Source organism: Pinus tabuliformis, chromosome 9, assembly GCF_031772625.1.
Source record: "Pinus tabuliformis cultivar Carrire ecotype Pingquan chromosome 9, CPIR1, whole genome shotgun sequence".
In the NCBI taxonomy this organism is placed as follows: domain Eukaryota; kingdom Viridiplantae; phylum Streptophyta; class Pinopsida; order Pinales; family Pinaceae; genus Pinus; species Pinus tabuliformis.
Window position 1 is genome coordinate 1,223,611,285 of NC_142307.1, and position 9,773 is coordinate 1,223,621,057.

A 9,773-nucleotide genomic window follows, 5' to 3' on the forward strand; every position below is an offset into this window, starting at 1 on the left:
AAAATTTAAAACCCCTTAATTTCGCCAAAGGGCGAACATTCGCCCCTAAAATCACCCCTACCCAGACTGCATGGAACAGGACAAAACTGATTAGATCATGGACACACAGATCGAGAATTCTCGTCAACCAATTGCTTCCTATGGGGGGAGGAATGCTCCATGTGGATATTCGTGGACACCCATCTATTCCATCTAGACCCCCCAGTCAGTTTCATATGTTTCCTTAATTGTAGCACATTTTACTATTTTTGGTAGTTTTCTTGGTCCTAAACTTCCAGATCCATTTTGAGGCCCTAAAGGACACATTTTTTGCAATCTTGCATAGTGATTACTAGGGTAATTGTGCTGTTATCCGTACTCCTTGAAGAGATCTTTCCAACAAGGTATCATACATGTGAAACGAAGATAATATGACCAAGTTACGACCCCGGGAAGTTGGCTTCCAAACTAACCCCAATGGGGCCCATAAAATCTTGGTGTTACATCCCTGTGGGTTGGGGTTTTGGTTGTTTAGGATTTTCGCTTATTGTTCAATAATAGAAAGGCCCTTGTGAATCAGTGTAACTCAGTTAAGAGGCATTTAGCTACCACATCTCTTCTTAGAGATAAGCTACCATCGCCTGAGCTATCTTATTTCCATTCTGTTTGTAAGCATAGTTGTATATTTTTCTATCAATGAAATGAAGTGTTTTCCTCCTGCATATCTGTGTTTATAATTAGACCCATAAGTTTCCACGTTCCTATTTAAATTCGGATCAGTGGTATCAAATCGGTATGCTCTTTCCTATTTCTCTTTTCATGTCCTCAACAAGGTCGGGATATAAGGAGTTAAGGCTTGAACTGGTCAAACCTTTGCAAGACCAGCCTGACAAATCCCCACAGCCTCCCATGGCAGATGAAAAGAATGATGAGGAGGCAGGATATCCTACCAAAATCTTGCTCGAAGAAGCCCTCGAGTGATAAAGGAATGCGATGATGGACAACTTTCCCCAAATCCTTTAGCGATACCCAGGGGCGATGCATCTACTTCCAACAGCTACTCCAAAAGTGCCACACCTTTTAAGGTATGAGCCAACTTTGACATTCCCATATTTGTGGGTCATATAGATGCAGATACCATAGATAAATGGTTAAATCTGATAGACAAATACTTTTCTTTTCATGATGTTTCCAGCTAGGAAAAGATCACTTTTACACTTCTCAAAATTTCCCCCCACATCAAGCACTGGTGGGAAACCTACTACGAGTAGAAGGATGATAGTATGAATTCATTTTTTTTAGAGGCACCCACTTTGAATTCATTACATGATGCCATGAAGTAGCAGTACTACCCTGTCGGAAGCTATGAGGATAAATACATAAATTGGAGCATGCTGCGGCAAGGAAGGGACCAAGATGTGACGGGGTTTAGCAATATTTTTCATACCCTTCGCACAATGTTGGGTACCAAGGATTCTGAGAAGAATTTGGTACTCAAATATTGCAGTTGCCTACATAGGTAAATCGGGGATGAGATGGAGTTCCTCGACATCTCCTCACTTGCCAAGGTGTACTAATATGCTGTCAATATCGAGCATATGTTTAAAGAAAAAAGTGAGACTTTGGATCTGCGAATCCGAAGAATAAAGGAAAAGTCCAAGTCGAGGTGACCCAAGACAACCCATCGAAGCTGTAAGAAAAGAACACCACAAGGAATTCAAAGAAGGACACAGGAAGGTGGTGTGAGTTCCATAAGAGACCCACTAACAACACAAGTGACTCTTGGACCAGGAAGTCGTTGGTTGCCAAGTTGAAGGCTTCAGAATCAGATTCATGTTCTAGCCCCGAGTTAGAACCTGGCAAGGGGAATGAAAAAGGAAAACATATTAGTCATGCGGAGCCCAACACCACTGTTGGAACCACCATGATCTAGAAGAATGAGCTCGAAGATCCAGAGGAGGGGAAGCTTCTTTTCCACTCAAAAATGCGGGTGAAGGGTTTGCCACTGCAATTCATTGTCGATAGTGGAAGCCAAAAGAACCTCATTTAAGCAGAGATCATGAAGCGGCTTGACCTACTGACCATACCACACCTGCAACTATAAAACATTGGGTGGCTTCACCAAGGACGAGATCTTGGAGTCACCCAGCAGTGCCGCCTTCCCTATAACATCAAGCACTTCACAGATGAGGTATTGTGTGATGTTTCTCCTCTCGACGTTTGTGATGTATTATTAGGACAACCGTACTTGTGTAAGGAACATGTTGTATAGGAGTTTAGACCTCGCTTTGTGATTATTTCTTTGGGTAATACGTTATATAGGATACCGGAGGTAACCCCACCTATCACCACCTCTTTGATCTCTAATAAGAAACATAATAAGATCATCTCCCATACTAGGAAAATTATATTCTTTCTGGTTCACTCTTAAAGTAAGGGAAATATTGTAGCCATATCCGTGGCCCCCGACAAGGGTTCCTCCACGTAGTAGAAGAAGGTGGATATGGTCATGAAAGAATATAGGGACATATTTTCCTCACCCACAGGGGTACAGTTACACTGTCATGTCAAGCATTCATTCAATCTGACTCCCAGAGCACCTCTACCTAACAGACTGATATATCGCCCCTCCATTGTGGAAAATGCCAAGTACAAGTAACGACATGATCAACATCAGGTGCCACACAAGTTTCAGGTCAACGAAAAAGTATGGTTTCATTTACAGAAATGACGCCTTACAAGAGCCCATCGGAAGCTCAAACCACTTTGATGTGGTCCTTACACCATTACCAAGGTTGTGGGAAATAATGCTTTGGAGCACAACATTCCCCCATTCCTTGGCTTGCACCTAGTGTCCAATGTAGATCGCCTTCAACCATACTATCCACCATTGTTGGACACAACTAACATTGCAAAACAACTCACACCAATAGAGCTCAACCCGGTGATCTGAATTTGAAACTACTTGAAATTTGTTTGCAAGGTATTCAATTCAGAATTAAACATGTTTAAAAGATTTCCATGTCTTGCAGAAAGAAAACACATGAAATTTTCAGCTGTTCATGACCCATTTAAGCATAGAAGAGTTATTTCCTTTTACTGTTTAACACATTAAAACAAATTTGATCAGCAAAATAAATCAACCACAAATTCAAAAGAAGTTGATAAAGCAGTTCACCCCCTCCAGGGCTACGTCTGTTGGGTCCAAAGCTCCCAACCGGGCTTGTCCTTGTTTTTATTAAATGCTAAAATTGAAAATACAGCTGAATAGAAGCATCTACAGGAGAAATGGATGGTAAAAATGGATTCAAAACACTTGAATCCTTCAGGATTGACTATTGGATCACCTCCAATGGATATCTGCAACCCTATACAGTATTCACAAAACTGGGCCTTAGTGGCTCCTAGAACTTTCACGGCTCCAAAACCTCTACAAATGACCTCAGATAGATGTAAGACCTGCACCAATGGCTTCAGAAGGTCGCAAATACCCAAAATCAAAAAAAATTCTGTCCAAAACCGACTTTCCTAGCCAAAGTTATGGCCATTTAAAGTTTCTCCAATTTGCCCCTAGAAAAACTCCAGCTAACTTAACTCTAGATAGCTCCGCCCATTATGGCGGGTCCGCCAAATTTGGCGCTCCTGCCAAAATTCCGCCAACTTAACTGCAGTTACATTTGATGTTTGGTGGTTGCCTCGGATTTTGTGCCCAGCGGAATATTCCTCTTTTAATTTTTTTTTGAAAAATTAAAATTTCTAATGTTATGGACAAATTCTTCTTTTTGCAATAACTTCCTCATACGGCGACCATTTTTCGAACCGTTTGCGGCACTGTAATCGGGAAGATGAGCACATTCCAGTCGTTCAACTTTGAACCAGTTCTAAGCACTTTAAATTTTAAGCATTTTACAACACTTAGGACATGAGCACCTGATCACACCTCCCCATTGGGAAGCTTTTGGACCCCAAAAGCCTTCAACTACATGTTAAAGAGGTGAGGGTATAGCTCCCTCACTCTGTCCACCTCCATCCACTTTGCCTTGTTCGGTTTGCTGCCTTTGAAACCAACCCGAACATAATCTACACTGTCCCTCCTTGAAGTGTGTGTCCTTCTGTCAAGGATTGTATCTTCTTTCAGCTCATCTAAGAATTCTGGCAAGAAATCTTCTATAGATGGCTGCTGAACAACATTTTTATGATCAGCAATCAAAGGAGGTTCATACAAATGTAAGTTCTCCACATTGACAACATAATACATTTGCATGTAGGAAGGCAAATCTAATTGAAAAGCATTATTTCCAACCTTCTTGAGGATTTTGAATGGACCATAACGAATAGGTTTCATCTTTTTACCTTCTCCTTGCATCCCTTCCTTAATAATGTACAACCATACCTCATCTCCTTCTTGAAACTTGTGATCGACTCTATGCTTGTCGTATCTTTCCTTGTACTTGCCTTGACTCTTCTCAAGCTGTTCTTGAATTTGCTGATGTATTTGCTGAATTCTTTCAATGAATGAACGAGGTTTGTCAATGTCACTATGTCCCTCAATGGCAACATCTTTCTCAAGAATGAAATCAAGAGGTGATTTTGGCAAGTAACCAAAACAAGCTTCAAACGGTGAGGTGTTTGTGCAAGAGTGCTTGGCACGATTGTAAGCATGCTCTATGTAGTGCAAATGTTCATCCCAAAGCTTGGGATGCTTGCTGCAATAACCTCTCAAGAGGTGCACAATGGTTCTATTCACAACTTTGGTTTGTCCATCTGTTTGCGGATGGAAAGCAGTACTTTTCTTCAACTTTGTGTCCATCATCTCCCATAGGTTGGACCAAAAATTCCCCACAAATCTGGAATCCCTGTCACTAATAATGGAAGTAGGCAAACCAAAGTGAATCCATACATGATGAAAAAATAATTCAGCAGTTTGTTCAACAGTTATAGTTTTCTTACAATGCATAAGTATACACATTTTGGTGAAACGATCAACTACTACATATAAATAATCATGCTGCTTTCAAGATTTTGGCAAACCTCCTACAAAATCCATAGAGATGCTCTCCCATGGTCTAGAAGGTACCGGCAAAGGAGTATACAAACCAAGCTTCCTGTTGCTAGGCTTGCTTGTAGCACATAATGAACAACCTCTTATGAACCTTGAAACATAATCTACCATGCGAGGCCAATAGCAATACCTCTGTAGATGTGCAACTGTTTTGCTCACACCAAAATGGCCAGCAATAAGAGAAGAATGAGCTTCTCTTATGACATTTATTCTCTCCCCCTGTGGTATACACAACTTGCCCAAATGAAACAACAAATTGTTATTCATGTGATAGTCATTTTCCTCTACATGATTTCCTTTACTCAAGTTAGCATACACATCTTTAAAGTCATCATCAGATGCATATTGTTCTATGTAACTATCATGTACAATGGAATCATTCTTAAGTAAAGTAACAGCACCAATAATAGGCCTTGAAAGCATATCAGCAACCTTATTCAAAGTACCTTTCTTATACCTTATTACCAAATGGAACTGTTGCAAGAAGCCCATCCATCTGAAGTGTCGTGACTGTTGTAGCTTGCTTTGTGATTGAAAGTACTATAAGGGTTGATGGTCAGTATGTATAACAATTTCTTTGCCCATCAAGTAGTGTTTCCACTTTTTGACGCTTTGTACCAACGCATACAACTCCTGATCATATTTAGGATAATTTACAACAGCACCATTAAAAGTTTCAAAATGAAAAGAAATAGGCTTACCATGCTGTAGAAGAACTGCACCCATAGCATAATCACTAGCAGCAGTTTGTATCTCAAATGGCTGTCTCAAATCCGGTAATGCAAGGACTGGAGCTAAACTAATCTTCTCTTTCAAAGATTCGAAAGATTTTTGCTGCTTGCCTCCCCATTGGAAAGCATGCTTCACACTTGTCACTGCATGCATAGGAGCTGCTATAGAAGAGAAGTTAGAGATAAACTTCCTCCAATATTGAGCTGCACCCAAAAAACTTCTTACCTCTGTTATGGATTTGGGAGTAGGCCACTTCACAATAGCCTCAATCTTAGCAAGATCAATTCTCAAAGCACCTCCTCCTACTATGTGCCCCAAATAAACCAAAGAAGTCTTTCCAAATTCACACTTTGACATTTTAAGAAATAACTGATTCTTCTTCAAAACATCAAGTACTTTCCTGACATGCATGACGTGATCTTCTCTAGACTTGCTGAAAATTAAGATGTCATCTAAGTAGACAATAACGAAATCATCAAGAAAAGGATGCAAGACATCATCCATTACCCGCATGAAAGTTGCAGGTGCATTGCACAAACCAAACGGCATCACAAGCCACTTAAAGAGTCCTTGTTTGGTTTTAAAGGTTGTCTTCCAAATGTCACTTTCTTCAATTCTTACTTGATGATATCCACTGCGCAAGTCTAGCTTAGTGAAATATCGAGCATCTTTCATCTGGTCTAGCAAATCATCTATCCTTGGGAGTTGGTAACGATTCTTTACCATTATCTTGTTCAAGGCCCTGAAATCAACACACATATGCCAAGTGCCATCTTTCTTTGGAATTAATACAATCGGTGACCCACATGGCGAAGTACTTGGCCTTGTGAAACCCTTGTCCAACAAGTCCTTAATTTGATTCTTTATTTCAGCATTCTCCATAATAGACATGCGGTACATGCCTATGTTTGGAAGAGGACAATCTGGATGCAAATGGATTTCATGCTAAATCTCCCTCTTAGGAGGCAAACCTGTTGGCTCCTGAAACATCTCATGATATGCATCAACTACATCATACATATCTGATTTAAGTTTTGGATCACAATTGTCAAATGACTCATGATTCACATCAACCTTGCGCTTAATCATAAGAAGAACAAAATTCTTACTTGAATTGACCAGCCTTTTTACCTGTCCTGCATTCACCATCACTATATTTGTCTTCTTGTGATGAGCTCTAACAATGAACTCCTTGCCATCTTTGAACAGATGATATTTGTTTTCATGGCGATGAAAGATAGCTTTCCTGTCAAACAAGTAAGGACTTACCAAAACAATTCCTGCTATATCAAAAGGTACCACATCAAGTTCAACCGTGTCAATAAAATGTGCAGTAATTGCAAAGTGCAATGTGCACTTTCTTGAAACTTGTAAATTTGCATCCTTGCAAATCCATCCAAGTGGATATGGCTTCGGATGTGGAATGGTCTCAAGTTTAAGCTGCTTGACCAAGTCCTCTAATATAAGGTTTTCTTGTGACCCACTATCAAAAAGTGTGTCAATTTTAGTATGTTTTGAAATCACCCTCACATGAAACAATTCAATTGTTTCTTCCTCATTAGGAGCTTGTACAAGGCAGTTTGAGGTACTAGTGCTGGCTTGAGTTTCAATTTCTTTTTCCTTCAATTTTTTCAAACCCATGGCTGTAATTTTGGTTTCATCACCTGAATCTTCCCTTAAATCTTGTGGTGTAGATGTAGTAGCAGCAGTTTTCTGTTTCCCTTTGGATTTGTTAAATTGAGGTCTTTTTTTCAGGATATAATTTCCAACAGTTTTTCTCCTCATGACCTGGTTTAGAACAGTGTTTACAGATCACTTTCTCACTCTCCTGTTTGACAGATGCATTCTTTTTCCTCTTTCCCTTGTAGGTTTTCTCTTTATTTTTCCCCTTGTGGGGCTTGTTTCTACCCTCTTCAAATGTGTTTTTTCCCCTTGCCTCTAAATGGGTAGGTTGGACACAAACCTCGTCCAGCTAGTAGGGTTAAACATCAAGATGGTGTGTCTAAGGTAGCTATGCAAGCCACCAATGTATTTCAGCAAGGTTTCTTGGGTCTGTAAATCTACTCCTAACAAGAGAGCTCTTCTCCTGAATTCTTGGGTGTAGTCTTGGACACTCTGACCCTTAAGTTGTCTGAAATTTTGACAATTCATAATGGCTTTCTGCATGTGAGCAAGAGGATAAAACTATTTTCTAATGGCTAACAGAAATTCAGGCCATGTTAAGGTAACCTTACCAAATTTCTTGATCTCCTCTTTAGTATTGGCCTCCCACCAGACCAATGCTGCTCCATCCATTCTCAAAGAAGCCAACTGAATCTTTGTGGCATCATCATGCATATTTTGGATCCTCAAGTAAACTTCCAACTGCCAAATCCAGTTGTCAAGCTTTTCTGCATTCACTTCACCATTAAACATAGGTAATTCAAATTTTACATCAAGCTTCAAAAAAGGACTTTTTCCAGAGGATCTATGCTTATGAACAAAAGAAGACGAGGATGAAGAGGAAGAAGGTGAAGATGGGGGTGGTGGATCACCATTTCCTCCATGTCCTTTCTTGGAATGATAATCATCCTTCTTACCTCCTGAAGAGCCCTCTCCTTCATGTGGATGTTTGGACCCTTCTCCAGCCAATTTCTCATTTCTTTCTTGGTACAATATCCTCACCATTTCCATGAGGTCCAAGAAAGCCTTTCTGAAGACTCTTTCTTCTTCTCTTGAATCTTTCTCTATAGGAATTTCTCCTTCATGTTCTGACATCCTTGAAGCTTCTGCTGAGCCTCTTGAGGGTGAATTTGTAGGTGGAGGTGATGGCTCTCTGGCCTTCCTTGACTGAGGATTCTCTCGTTCTCTAGTCAACTGTCCTTCCCCTCTTTTGAGTTTCAACCTGGTAAGCATCAATACTTTGCAAGACACCTAGAAGATCTTTGCACAAAAACCCTGAGCTCTGATACCAACTTGATCTGAATTTGAAACTACTTGAGATATATTTGCAAGGTATTCAATTCAGAATTAAACATGTTTAAAAGATTTCCATGTCTTGCAGAAAGAAAACACATGAAATTTTCAGCTGTTCATGACCCATTTAAGCATAGAAGAGTTATTTCCTTTTACTGTTTAACACATTAAAACAAATTTGATCTGCAAAATAAATCAACCACAAATGCAAAAGAAGTTGATAAAGCAGTTCACTCCCTCTAGGGCTACGTCTGCTGGGTCCAAAGCTCCCAACCGGGCTTGTCCTTGTTTTTATTAAATTCTCAAATTGAAAATATAGCTGAATAGAAGCATCTACAGGAGAAATAGATGGTAAAAATGGATTCAGAACACTTGAATCCTTCAGGATTGACTATTGGATCACCTCCAATGGATACCTGCAACCCTATACAGTCTTCACAAAACTGGGCCCTAGTGGCTCCTAGAACTTTCACGGCTCCAAAAGCTCTGCAAATGACCTTAACTAATAAAAAAAAATTCCGTCCAAAACCGACTTTCCTAGCCAAATTTATGGCCATTTAAAGTTTCTCCAGTTTGCCCCTAGAAAAACTCCAGCTAACTTTAGTTAACTCCAGATAGCTCCGCCAGTTATGGCAGGTCCGCCAAATTTGGCGCTCCTGCCAAAATTACGCCAAATTAACTGCAGTTACATTTAATGTTTGGTGGTTGCCTCAGATTTTGTGCCCAGCGGAATATTCCTTTTTAATTTTTTTTTTGAAAAATTAAAATTTCTAATGTTATGGACAAATTCTTCTTTTTGCCATAACTTCCTCATACGGCGACCGTTTTTCGAACCGTTTGTGGCATCGGAATTGGGAACACGAGCAATTTCCATTCATTCAACTTTGAACTAGTTCTAAGCACTTTAAATTTTGAGCATTTTACAACACTTAGGACATGAGCACCTGATTACCCGGACTACATGGAACAGGCCACAACTGATCAAATCTTGGAAACGTAGATCAAGAATGCTCGGAAACAGAGGATAAATCTATACCGATTTGTC